General features: G+C 42.1%; 1 long non-coding RNA gene across 2 annotated transcripts in view; it reads left to right on the top strand.

Annotated features, from left to right (window-relative positions):
• LOC147999801 (uncharacterized) overlaps positions 1–14,305 on the top strand; it is a 77,300-nt gene that overhangs the window by 40,252 nt on the left and 22,743 nt on the right. Inside the window, exon 4 of one of the 2 annotated variants that reach the window (XR_015642567.1) lies at positions 3,695–4,732. The exons of the other annotated variant lie outside the window; for it this stretch is intronic. This is a non-coding gene — a long non-coding RNA (uncharacterized LOC147999801). Of the gene's footprint in view, positions 1–3,694; positions 4,733–14,305 lie in introns of those variants that run through there. 2 annotated transcript variants of the gene reach the window in all.

Raw genomic sequence — 14,305 nt, 5'->3', positions numbered from 1 at the left:
GATTTAACGTTGGGCGTGGGCGACAGGACTCAAAGAGAAGCTCAAGTACCCTGGCTGGCAGTTTCATGCTGTGTTCACCCAGCATTGTAAGAGAACCATTGACACTACTGGATGGAACAGAAGTGCACTCAGGTGTTTTTGAAGTTCATGATGGTGGCTATTTCTCACTTGGTCCTTCCTTCCTTTTTATTCTCAATAGTAAGTCTGTCCTTCCTTCCTTCCTTCCTTCCTTCCTTCCTTCCTTCCTTCCTTCCTTCCTTCCTTCCTTCCTTCCTTCCTGCCTGCCTGCCTGCCTGCCTGCCTGCCTGCCTGCCTGCCTGCCTGCTTGCCTGCCTGCCTGCCTGCCTGCCTGCCTGCTTGCCTGCCTGCCTTCTTTGAATTCTGGACTTTGTATGAGTATGTTCGTGGAGACTGCTTGTTTTTGTGTGCAAGCATGTATTCTAGAATGCCTGATCCACCCACCTATCCATCCATCCATCCATCCATCCATCCATCCATCCATCCATCCATCCATCCATCCATCCATCAATCCTTTACCCATGGTTCCTTGCTTTCTACTTTCAGAGAAAGACTTCCTCACTGTAGCATTTCTGATAGCAACTTTCTGATCGTGAATAAGAGAAAATATATTGCTATACTTCCTGACATTTCTGGCAACCCTTTTTCTACCCACAATGGGAAGTTTTGATAAAGTAAATTGTCTTTTGTGCAGAATCTTTCTTCTCTGTGTTTCCCAGTGCCTACCATTCTCTCTGTTTCCTATTAAATGACGATTTCTCCGCATTACTTTACAAGTTGTAATTGCTTTGTTCTCTGGAAGAGAAAGGTAGGTTCATTTTCTCCCTCTACCAACAAATATCTGGGTGAGTGAATAATAGCACTGCTCATTACAGCATCTTTGCTCAGTTTTTAATGACAATTGCCCTTGTCACTCCTTGTAGACTATAGAAATTGCTCAAGAAGAGTGGGATTAACAAGTCAGAATATATTTTCAAAATGAACTGATAAGAAAATTTCGTGCTTCATTTCAAAGCATTAATTAAATGACAAGGAACTCAAGAAGTGAAATAAACAAAGAGTGGACAGGCACAACATTGACGCAGCAAATGGAGAAGGGAACCGGGAGCGCACGCTGAGCAGAGAATAGGGAGCTAATTCTTCAGTTCTCAATTTACAGTCTCTTTGAAATCGTTAACTCCTGTTTCTGTTTTTCACATGGGTGCTTGGTTTTCACAGTTGTCTTCTTTAAAAGTCAGTTTTCTCTCTGAGTTTGCACTTGTGGGTCTGTCTTTTATTTTCAGGATTGTTCGTTCTAGTCAGCCTAAAAGGGGCAGGGCATTTAACAGCTATCAGCTCCACACTGCCCTCCTCCGTCAAGAGTAGGCATTGCCTGTCAAATCAACAAGGATTTGAAGAGAAGCAGGACACAATTTTGCAGCTATGTTCCTAACCCAGGGGTGGGGGAGCGGGGGCAGACGAATAAAGCTCATGAATTTCATGATCAGGATTAACCATAGGGTGGCCTTCTAAGGAAATGGCTTTGCAAATTTCTCTATTTTCCCTTCTTGCTTTACATTTTCTTTTAAGTTAATTAATTAACATCCCAACCGTCCCCCCCTCCTGACCCCCCCCAGTCCCAAAGTCTTTCCCCTCCCCCTCCCTCTTTCCTCTGAGAGGGTGGGCTCTCCCTCTTACACTTTTGCATCAAGTTTCTCCTGGATTAGTCACATCCTCTCCTACTGAGGCCAGACAAGGCAGCCCTGTTAGGGAACAGATACCACAGTCAGGCTAAAGATTTAGGGAGAGCCTCCGCTCCAGTTGTTGGGGGACCCACATGGAGACTGAGTTGTATGACTGCCACATAGCTACATATGTGTCTGGGCCACAGGACAGCCTGTGTTCGCTCTTTGGTTGGTGGCTCAGTCTCTGAGAGCTCCCAAAGGCCCAGGTTAGTTGACACTGTTGGTCTTCCTATAGAGTTCCCACCCCCTTCAGGGCCTTCATTCCTTTCCCCGACTCTTCCATAAGGGACCCCCAACCTCTGTCCAGTGTTTGGCTGTAGGTATCTGCATCTGGTTCAGTCAGCTGATGATTAGAGACTCTCGGATGACAGTTATGCGAGGCTCCTGTCTGCAAGCGAAACCGAGTATCAGTCTTAGTGTCAGGAATCGGTGCTAGCCGATGGGATGGGTCTCAAGTTGGGCCAGCTATTGGTTGGCCTTTCCCTCCATCTCTGCTCCATTTTTGTCCCTGCTTTTCCTTTGATAAGACAAATTTTGGGTGGGAAGTTTTGTGAGTGGGCTGGTGTCCTTATCTCTCTACTGGGGTCCTGTCTGGTTATAGAAGGTGGACTCTTCCAGTTCTCTGTCCCCACTATTAGGCATCTCGGCTAAGGTCACCTGTATTGAATTCTCTCCCACTATAGGTCTCTGGGAGGTCCTAGCGATTCCCCCAATTTCCACTCCCAGCAGCTGCAGATTTCCATTCATTCTCCTAGCTCTCTGGGCCTCTCTTCAGTCTCTCCCCACACCTGATCCTGCCCCTTTTCCTCTTCTCCTCCCCCTCCCACTCCGGTCCCTCCCTCTCACTATCTCCTGTGACTATTTGTTCCCCCTTCTAAGTGAGATTCAAGCATTCTCTCTTGGGCCTTCTTTCTTGTTTAACTTCTTTGGGACTGTGGGGTGTATTATGGGTATTCTGTACTTTATGGCTAAATAAATTCTGTACTTTATGGCTTATCAGTGAGAACATATGATGCCCGTCCTTTTGGGTCTCACTAAGGATGATATTTTCTAGTTTGCCTGCAAAATTCAGAAGTTCTTGTTTTTAGTAGTTGTATAGTATTCCATGGTACAAACGAACCACATTTGCTGGGTCCATTCCCCGGTTGAGGGACATCTGGGTTGTTTCCAGTTTGTAGCTATTACAAATAAAGATGCTATAAACATAGTGGAACACATGTCCTTGTGGTATGGTGGGGCATCTTTTAGGCTTATGCCCAGGAGCAGTGTAGCTGGGTCTTCAGGTAGAACAATTTCCAGCTTTCTGAGAAACCATCAAATTGATTTCCAGAGTGGTTGTACAAGTTTGCAATCCCACCAGCAATGGAGGAGTGTCCCCCTTGCTCCACATCCTCACCATGTGTTGAGGTTTCGATCTTAGCCATTCTGACAGATGTAAGATAGAATCTCAGGGCTGTTTTGATTTGCATTTCCCTGATGACTAAGGACATTGGACATTTTTTCAAGCACATCTCAAAGAGTAGAGATTTCTCTGTTGAGAATTCTCTGTTTAGCTCTGTGCCCCATTTTTAAAATTTGGGTTATTTGGTTTGGTGGTGTTTAATTTCTTGAGTTCTTTCTATATTTTGGTGCTCTGTCAGATGCAGGGTTGGAGAAGATCTTTTCCCAATCTGTAGGCTGCCATTTTGTCCTATTGACAAAAGGCTCAGTGTCCTTAGCCTTGCAGAAGCCTTTCCTTTTCACAAGGTCCCATTGATTAATTTTTGATCTTAGTGCCTGAGATATTAGCAGTCTGTTCATGAACTTGTCTCCTGTGCTAATGTGTTCGAGAAAATTCCCCACTTTCTCTTCTATTAATTTTAGTGTGTCTGGTTTTATGTTGAGGCTTTTGATCTACTTGGACTTGAGTTTTGTGCAGGGTGATAGATACAGATTGGTTTGCGTTCTTCTAGATGGAGACACCACAACACCGTGAGTTCAAGAATGCAACAGCAGCATCATGCCCAGAAGAAGCGTTACACAGCCTCCTGCTGCTCCCTGTCTGGGTGTTTCCTGAGCCAAATAGAGATGTCTCATTTAGAGTTGAACACTTAACAGTCACTTATTCTCCTCACTGTCTATCAGTTACGAATCTCTGAAGTTACTACTGACCTCTGCAAAAGAAAATTACCTAAAAAAAAAAAAAAACACCTAAGAGCGGCACTGATCTATGGTTATAAACACAATTATTTAGAAAGCGATTTAACTGGTGTACCATGTCCTTTTAAAAACATAACAGCAGAAGCTTCACCACTAAGCTTTATGAGTGCCCCAGCCTCGGGCTTTTGACCAGGTTCACAGTACCAGAAATGAAATGCCTTCTGTGGAGCAGGTTTTACTTGAAATCAGTGTTCAGTTACCTCCCATAACATAGCTGCCGCTATTACAGCAGTGGGCACAGCTTGCCTGGCTGGGTGGTAGTGTTGTGTGCAGGACCACAGCTGAGTGAGACGCTCAGTGACAGTTCCCCCAGCAGCCTTTGCAGCATCTTTGGCAGCAGGTGGGTTAGTCAATAGGGAGGAAGCTTCCAGCTTCTAACCTGGTTCCAGTTTGATTTCTCTATGTCCCGTGACTAGAGTCTGTGATGTCCTAAAAACTAGAGTCTTACTGGCTAGTTTTGTTGGGTCTCTAACAGCAGCACCAATTGTCTGTATTCTTTGTGGGTAGGGGAGGGTGGTACCAGGGGTCTGCCTGATCAACTCATAGGTAGCCAGCCCACTTGGCATTAGTATTATCATTTAATAACCCATGGCTTTTGGCTGCAGCTTCACCCTGGCTATTGTTTAATGTCTTTTTATTCAAATCGTACTTTTTTGTTAAAAAAAGTAAGAACATAATAATTTAATAAATTATATATAATCAACATAATTAATTTGTGTGTATAGGGGTACCGGGAGATGGGCAGTGACAGAGATGTAAAGTGAATAAATGAATAAATCAATGGAAAAAAATCTTCATTGGCAAATTTTATTTTCGATTAGCTTATGACCCAGAGGGAGAGGAAGGCTCAGGCTATGACAATGGCTGGTCTGACAGAGGAATCTAACAGAACCTCATCAGTATTTACTGAATAAATAGATGGAAGATAGACTTTCTGGTCTTGGGTTCTTAGACTCAGATGAACGACTTTGTCTTCTCAGTGAGGAGATCCCAGTCTCCAATCTGCAGTCTCTCACAGTATTTCCCTGGTCCCTAGGAGCCTGACTCGCACACATGGAGTTTTTCTTGTAGAGCAGCCCTGTTCTCCTCAAGTTTCTCTTTGGAACAAATTATTATTATTATTATTATTATTATTATTATTATTATTATTATTATTATTATTGTTAGTGCATTCTTTCTATGTCTCTGAGCCACAATTCTGTTTTTTTAGCAAATGATTATTTTCTCAGTTACAACTTGACAAGTTGCAATCACTCTGCTCCTAATTGCTCTCTACTCGAAACTACCTACTGCTTTTCTCTCATGATGTAGGTCCATTGACCATCTGCTTCTGAGCTGGCTCGTGGAAAGCCTCCCGAAGTGTGAGTGGTCCTCCCTGTCAGAAGTGCAGATCCTCTCTATTCAATCCTAACTCTTTCCCCACGAGCAACATTGACTATTTCATCTCTCGCACCTAGCACGGAGCCTAACAGAGCCTCAGCACGACATATTTATTGAATAAATAGATGGAAGATATACTTTCTGGTCTTGGGTTCTTAGAATCAGATGAAGGGTTTTATCTTTGTGGTGGGGAAGGCTGCAGATTTCTGTCTTTACACTAATCCTTGCCCTTAAACTTGCTACAAGTTTACTCAATGGATGCTTTGGGCTTTTGTGACATTTTGATGTTGCTCAGACATCCGAGCTAACATCTGGAGATAGTTCACAACAGAGACATGTGCAGCATGTCTGTGCCCACTTCTCCCTGTAGTCTGCAGTAATAAATTACTTCCTTGCAGTAACCAGAGGCAGATTTGGACGGAGGGCTGTGTCTGGTCACATGTTTGTTGCTGGCTCCAGGACTCCCTTCAGCTTGCTGCTCATTTGTAAAGCAGGCATGCGGCATTATCTCAAACCAGCTGAACCAGAGCCTGCGGTGTGTCCTGTCTGCTTGCACACGCGGGTGTGTAGGCTTCTTCTGAGAACAGGCCCATGTCGCCTTTTCTAGACATGCGCTGTCGGCTATCATTCTCACTCGGACTGTAACTGGTAAAGCTAATGTCCTGCAGCTTCTTTTGTTGTTGTTGTCCAGAGGAGGCAAACCTAGGGCCAAGGGCCTCATTCATGCTGTTTTACCGGTTCTTGAGTTGCTGGGATACAAGGCTACATCACCAGGCTCAATGCCTTCAGTTCAGTGCTCTCTTTCTGGAGTTTGCCTGTCTTAGCCTTTTTAGCCTACACTTTTTCAGGGTTGGGGAATGATGTGTTATCCTTCATTTTCATTTTTTTTTCAATGACACAGGACTCAGCTGATACTTTCAAACCTTAGAACATTATAAGAACACTTTTAATATTGAAACATTTCAACTATATACACAAGTCTAAAACATGCATTGAGTTCCTGCTTAACCCCCCCTCCCCCCAGCTCCCCTCAGCCAGTGCTTTGCCCGGTCGGTTACCCATCTCCTGATGGTTTGCTTTTCACAGAACAAAAACAAACCAGAAGCTCTACATCATCTGAGTTATAAAGCATTCAGTGTATGTCTGCAACACACAGCGACTTAAAAATAGTCCAGGTGGTGTCAGCACACCTGTTAAAGCCACGCCTTTGGACCACTTTGGAAATCAGAGTGCACACAGTTTCCTGACTTTGTTACTGACTTTGGAATGCAGGTGTCCCCTGTTAGATTTTTTTTTCTCATACAGATCTGGTAGGTTGAATGCTACTGGTATGTGTTTGACATGCCCTCTGTTCCCCAAATTGTCGGGTATCTAGAGCAGAACTCTCTGGTAGAAATATATAGGGAAAGTCATGTAGGTACCTTAGTGGGTTCTAGAAAATTTCTAATTACTTTCTACAAGAGGCCTTCCTGTTATAGCACTATTTGGCAAGGGCTTGCAAGCAGTAAGATGAACCGTCAGACTTGAGAATTCAGGTCTCTTGAGTTTGTAAGAGAGAGTATTGCAGTGTAGATTCATAGGAAATGATTCACTCTTTCAGTAAGAGCAGGCAAGCATCTTCTGTTACGTCTAGGGGCTGCTTCCCTGTCTTCTGTGAACTTCTGTATGTTTTGTCTACGGCCTAGTGGTTGGTGATTTTTTTTCCAAAACAATGTATTTTATTTTTATTTTTTAAATTGTCTGTATGTGTCCATGGAGGCCAGAAGAAGGCATTAGATCTCCTGGTATTGGAGTTATAGGGGGTTGTGAGTCATCTGTTGTGGGAGGTGACTGGGAATTGAACCAATTTTATTTAACCTTTGAGCCACCTTTCCAGTCCTATTGATCATTTTATTCATTTTTATTCTCTCTCTCTCTCTCTCTCTCTCTCTCTCTCTCTCTCTTTCTCCCCCTCCCTCCCTTCCTCCCTCTCTCTCTCTCTCTTCCCCTCTCCCCCTCTCCCTCCCTCCCTTTGGCTGAATATTCACATCGTGTATGGGGCTCAGAAATTACCCATGTTCACTGTTTCTGGTACATCTTTGCTTGTGTGGTTCTTACTATGTGCAGTGTCTGTAGACTTGAAACCTGAGCCTGCTGAAATCTGGTCCATCTCTTCAGGCTCATTCTGAACCAAGGCTACTTTCTCTCAGAATAATTTCTGATTTCCTCAAGTGGACTCTTTCTTTCTTTCTTTCTTTCTTTCTTTCTTTCTTTCTTTCTTTCTTTCTTTCTTTCTTTCTTAATTTGAGTATTTCTTATTTACATTTCAATTGTTATTCCCCTTCCCGATTTCCAGGCCAACATCCCCCTAACCCTTCCACCTCCCCTTCTTTATGGGTGTTCCCCTTCCCATCCTCCCCCATTACCACCCTCCCCCCAACAATCACATTCACTGGGGGTTCAGTCTTAGCAGGACCAAGGGCTTCCCCTTCCACTGGTGCTCTTACTAGGATATTCATTGCTACCTATGAGGTCAGAGTCCAGGGTCAGTCCATTTATAGTCTTTGGGTAGTGGCTTAGTCCCTGGAAGCTCTGGTTGGTTGATATTGTTGTTCATAAGGGGTCTCAAGCCCCTTCGAGCTCTTCCAGTTCTTTCTCTGATTCCTTCAACGGGGGTCCCGTTCTCAGTTCAGTGGTTTGCTGCTGGCATTCGCCTCTGTATTTGCTGTATTCTGGGTGTGTCTCTCAGGAGCGATCTACATCCCGTTCCTGTCGGCCTGCACTTCTTTGCTTCATCCATCTTGTCTAATTGGATGGCTGTATATGTATGGGCCACATGTGGGGCAGGCTCTGAATGGGTGTTCCTTCTGTGTCTGTTTTAATCTTTGCCTCTCTATTCCCTCCCAAGGGTATTCTTGTTCCCCTTTTAAAGAAGGAGTGAAGCATTCACATTTTGATCATCCGTCTTGAGTTTCATGTGTTCTGTGCATCTAGGGCAATTCAAGCATTTGGGCTAATAGCCACTTATCAATGAGTGCATACCATGTGTGTTTTTCTGTGATTGGGTTACCTCACTCAGGATGATATTTTCCAGTTCCATCCATTTGCCTATGAATTTCATAAAGGCATTGTTTTTGATAGCTGAGCAATATTCCATTGTGTAGATGTACCACATTTTCTGTATCCATTCTTCTGTTGAAGGGCATCTGGGTTCTTTCCAGCTTCTGGCTATTATAAATAAGGCTGCTATGAACATAGTGGAGCATGTGTCTTTGTTATATGTTGGGGCATCTTTTGGCTATATGCCCAAGAGAGGTATAGGTGGGTCCTCAGGTAGTTCAATGTCCAATTTTCTGAGGAACCTCCAGACTGATTTCCAGAATGGTTGTACCAGTCTGCAATCCCACCAACAATGGAGGAGTGTTCCTCTTTCTCTACATCCTCGCCAGCATCTGCTGTCACCTGAGTTTTTGATCTTAGCCATTCTCACTGGTGTGAGGTGAAATCTCAGGGTTGTTTTGATTTGCATTTCCCTTATGACTAAAGATGTTGAACATTTCTTTAGGTGTTTCTCAGGCATTTGGCATTCCTCAGCTGTGAATTCCTTGTTTAGCTCTGAACCCCATTTTTTAATAGGGTTATTTGTCTCCCTGCGGTCTAACTTCTTGAGTTCTTTGTATATTTTGGATATAAGGCCTCTATCTGTTGTAGGATTGGTAAAGATCTTTTCCCAATCTGTTCGTTGCCGTTTTGTCCTAACCACAGTGTTCTTTGCGTTACAGAAGCTTTGCAGTTTTATGAGATCCCACTTGTCGATTCTTGATCTTAGAGCATAAGCCATTGGTGTTTTGTTCAGAAAATTTTCCCCAGTGCCCATGTGTTCGAGATGCTTCCCCACCTTTTCTTCTATTAGTTTGAGTGTATCTGGTTTGATGTGGAGGTCCTTGATCCATCCTTTCTTAGAGTCTTTTTATAATAATTCTCCTCTCTCCCAGGGCTTGCCATGAATCTCCTTTCCTCATTTAAATTTATTTCCTGTGCAGAGCTTAGTGTGGGGCCGCAATTAAAAGCATATTTATTGAGTTAAAACCAAATCTGTACGATGTTGTACTTGATGCATTTTATGTATGTAAGTAACCTTTATATTTCCCATCTTAGTTCCTGTTATAAGCTTCTTGAAGACACATCAAATTAGACCCGAAGACTGGAAACATTTCAAATACTCGATTAACACCTTATTAAATATAAATTAAGCAGCTTTATAAAAATAGACCGTAATAATTTTAGTGTTAGTGGCAGGACTGACACGCATTATTTTAGAGACGCTAATGATGCAGCTGGAAGGTACTGTTTCTGGCCCAGGATGAGCCTTAATTGGCAGATAGCAGTTTAATTGAGTTACCTGGAAAAGCTGCTTTCGTGGTTTGAAAGTGATTTCTCTTCTTTTGTTTATTTATTTTTCCCTCTGCTTAAGAAGTGGGTCTGAATTCATGAGTTACTTACACTGTTTGGTTGTTTGGTTTACAAGGTATTACTTTTCATTCATTGTGTAGAGATACTAGCTTGCTCGCTATTCTTCACTGTGGAGAACCGTGTTCAGTCCTGAACACCCCGTGGTGCATGCTTGAATGTTGGCTGCGTCTCTTCAGATATGCATATAGCCTTTTAAATTATCTAAAATTGTTTTGCAGAACTTTGGTATCATCTGTGACTATTAATTAGGGAACAAAGACCATACATACAAGATTTAAGACTAATTCTTTTTTTTTTTTCTTTCAGAGCTGGGGACTGAACCCAGGGCCTTGTGCTTGCTAGGCAAGCGCTCTACCACTGAGCTAAATCCCCAACCCCTTAAGATTAATTCTTAAGGATCCTGCCCACTGTTTTAAAAAAATATCTTATTTGTATTTCATGTCTCTGAATATTTACCTACATGTATATATGTGTACCGAGGGCGTGCTTGGTGTCACAGAGGCCGTGGAGGGAACTAGAGATTGTGAGCTCCCAAGTGGCTTCTGGGAACCAAATTTGGGCCCTCTGGAAGAGTAGCAAGTGCTCTCAACCATGGAGCCATTTCTCCGTCTCTGGTTCTTGTCTGTTCTTATTTGTTACTTTGTGCTACTGCTTTTGACGAAAGATACACATGCTGTCTTGATGCTCCCAGGAGGAGGATGACCACTGTCTCCAAATGGCTGATTTTAATATAATATTTGTGAAGATATTTTTGTTTGGTTTGATTTTGGAGAACCATAAAGAAGTATAATATGCCAGCAATCTAAAGTGGAATTCTGTGGAAATCAATTAGGAATGAACTTAAAGTGCAAGTTCCTTCGATCTGTTAAGAGATTTTTGAATGACAAACTCTACGGCGGGTGATTCCTGAAGTGCATTGGAAAGCACTATTGTTTCTGCTGTCAAGTGATGTGAGAAAGGTTAGACATGGAAAGCAGATCTCTCCTCTTTCCATCATAACTCTGCTAACCGTGTTTGTTATCTTAGACATGTTCACTACAATACATTTCAATAGTAGTTTTTGGAACATGCAACCTCATGTAGATTTGTAAATGAGTTTCCACAAGGAATGGTCTCTGATTAGCCTATTCAAACAGACATTACTAGTCGTTGTAGAGATGAAATAGAAAAGCATCAGATGACATGTATTCACGGTTGCTGAATAACAGGGTCTGTTATTCCTGGATTATTTGTCTCATTCCGCTTGATCATAGGACATTCAAATCTGGAAGAGATGTGTTTGTGCTTAAGAAGGACTAATATAGGGGTTGGGGATTTAGCTCAGTGGTAGAGCGCTTGCCTAGGAAGCGCAAGGCCCTGGGTTCGGTCCCCAGCTCCGAAAAAAAGAACCAAAAAAAAAAAAAAGAAGGACTAATATATTTTCCTTTATGGAAAAAGCTTTGTGGATGGAAATAGTTTCTCAGATTTTGTTGTTGTTGTTGTTGTTTGTTTGTTTTTGAGACAGGGTTTATATTTGTCTGTGTGTAACCCTGGTTGTCCTGGACCTCATTCTGTAGACCAGGCTGGCTTCAAACTCAAGAGATTCACCTGACTCTGCCTCCTCCAGAGTGCTGGGATTAAAGGTGTGCACCACCACCACCTGCGTTTTGAAGATTTTTGGTTTTCTCATTTTCATGTTGATTGGGGTAAGAATTGGTTGAACCAAAAAGGTTTGTATTTAGATTTTACACACACACACACACACACACACACACACACACACACACACACACAGCACACACACACACACAGAGAAAGAGAGAGAGAGAGAGAGAGCGCACATACACACACATACACAGACAGACAGAGACAGAGACAGAGAGACAGAGAGAGGGGAAGAGAGAGTTTGGAGATGGATTCTACCTGGGGAAACTATGGAGCTACTAGAGGAAGGCTTTGTGAAGCTCTCCTTAGTGAATTTGAAATAGAACTTTCAGCTGTGTTGCCAGCATGTGCCTGGGGATGTGCTGGTGGGTACATGTTTGTACATCTCTTTCTCTATTAAGCTAAAAGCAAAACAAAAACAAAACAAAACAAAACCAAAAAACAAACAAACAAACAAACAAACAAAAAACCAAAAAAACCTCCCAGAATCTGCTTTTTGGTGTTATACAATATTGATTTTTTTTTTGTATAATTAAATTCTTTCCACAGTCCAGGGACCGTTACCGTCCATCTCTTTCACTCTTGGCTCCCCTGTGATTTGTTTGGAGGTAGTATTTTAAATGCTCTTCTCTGTACTTGGGCATTGAAATTGTAGTTATTTGTCTGTTAAGAACTATGCTGTCCAATCTTGGTTGTAGGAAGCTGAGAGGTTTTCTTTGTTGTTGTGTGACTTAGGCTGGCCTTTCAATTGCTGCTCTCCCCAATCTCTAGTGGCTTTATTCTTTTTGATCAAGTCATTAATGGTATCTAAGAGCGTATTTAGGTTTGTATTTTGCTGATAAATGTAGAAGCTCATTTGGTTTTTGAATTTTTCTTTTAATCCACACTATCAACTCATCACCCCAAATCTTAGTAGAATGTACAGTTAGGCCTCAGGGGTACCAAGTTGCTTAATAAATACGATTTTATAGCAACTAAAGAGACTTTTTTTTTCAGCAAGGCATCAATGTTCACTTTTCAGTAAGTCGTCAATGTTCAATGCTAACCCTCATGTTTCTATGGTCACTTATTAGAAGTACCAAAGCATCCTTTTGAATTCATATTGTAAAGTTGGAAGTCAGCATCACCTTCTGTGGAGAGATGGCCCTTTGGTTTGTCCCTTAATGTGCTTCTCAGAGTGCAGCGACAGAATATATAGCTGAAGTTACTTGGGGAATCTCATTTTGATGGAGAAGTGGGGAATCAAGTATATAAGTGGTCAAAAAAGTGCCTCATTGGGAATAACTGGCTTTGTCACTTGACGTGATTTTGTCTGTGAAAGGATTAAGCGGCATAGAATAGGTGCACTTTAGACCAGATCTCAGTCAAAAGGTTTTTCTAATATTAAGAACTGTATAACAATATAAAGTAAATGTCAATAGTATTTTATTTGACATTAACAGACCAATTTAAGCTTTAAATTATGCGATATAATTTTCCACATAATATTAATTGAAAAATGCCTTATGACTTACTGTCCTTGATACTTTAGCTTAGGACTAAGTCAACTACAGCTTGTGACTTTTGAAGAATGTTTTTAGTTTATTCCATATATGTGGTTGCTCCAACCCATGTGGTTGGACCAATTAATGTCTTAGTAGTATAGCTTGTTATATGTATTTTTTTTGGTTCATGTTTGGAAAGGATGATTAAAATTAAATTTACCATTTGCTCTATATTTTGGCTCATTGAATACACACATTGTTTTTCCAGACTGAATTTTCTTTTCTTTCCTTTTTTGTTGTTGCTTCAGTGTCTCACCCTGTAGTCCTGACTAGTCTGGAATTCTTTATGTCGAGTTCCCAGGAACTCCCAAGCTGGCCTCAAACTCACAGAGATTTGCCTGCCTTTGCCTCCTAAATAACAGGATTGAAGGAGTGTGCCACCATGCTCGGTTTAGACTGAACTTTATCTGACTATAGGGGCCATGGAGTAGCCAATGCTAGATCTATGTTGTGTGTCTGTCTGTCTGATAGTCTTGGATAGATTTCAAAGAGATAATTGTGTCCAATCTGTGGAAAAGGGTTTATTGAGGGAGGAGGGAGGGAGGGAGGGAGGAAGAGAGGGAGAGAGGAACAGAGAGAGAGAGAGAGAGAGAGAGAGAGAGAGAGAATATGGAAAGTAGTTTCTGGTACTTGCATTAATTATTTTCCATTAGCCAATCCCTTGCTAGATCAAGTCTGTTTTCTACACCTGGTTGTGGTTTTGACCTCAGTCAGCATTTCAGAAGTGGAGACAGTTGTTATATCTTCAATACTTGGCTTTTGGCTTTCACTGTACTTTGTTATAGTACACAAGTACTTGAGTTTGGATCTTAAATTTCTCCTACTGACTAGTGCATTGAAGACTTGTTTCCTGGAGAGGGGCTGGCATGGGATCTATAAGATGCTGTACCTAGTGACAGGTGTTCTGGTCATGGTGTCTACTCAGCCAGCTTCCTTTTTCTATCTTTCTTGTGCCCTGGTCATGTTTGTCGCGGACTTCCTGTCATGATGTGGTTTGGTGTCTTGCCATGGACCCCTCCCTTAACAGTGGGACCAGCTAATCCTGGATGGAGATTCCCCAAACTGTCAGCCCAAACAAACATTCTCTCTTTGAAAGCTGTCTTATAGTATTAGCTATGAGTCATAGTACCAGGAAACAGAGTAACTCATTAATTAAGTGATATTCCCAGAGGAAAATATCAAGGCCACTAAGAGCTCATGAGGAGGGAAGAGCTCCAGCTGGTCAACTCACACTCATTTCCACCAACACCCCTTTTCACCAGTTTTCAAAGTGTTTCTGGTATTTACTTCAATAAAATTTGTCAATTCTAGATTTACTGACTACAGGTAATGTCCACTACTTAG

This window comes from Rattus norvegicus, chromosome 18 (assembly GCF_021556685.1).
Source record: "Rattus norvegicus strain SHRSP/BbbUtx chromosome 18, alternate assembly SHRSP_T2T, whole genome shotgun sequence".
In the NCBI taxonomy this organism is placed as follows: domain Eukaryota; kingdom Metazoa; phylum Chordata; class Mammalia; order Rodentia; family Muridae; genus Rattus; species Rattus norvegicus.
The sequence above is the reverse complement of the archived record's forward strand: the minus strand, read 5'-3'. Positions and strand labels throughout refer to the sequence as shown.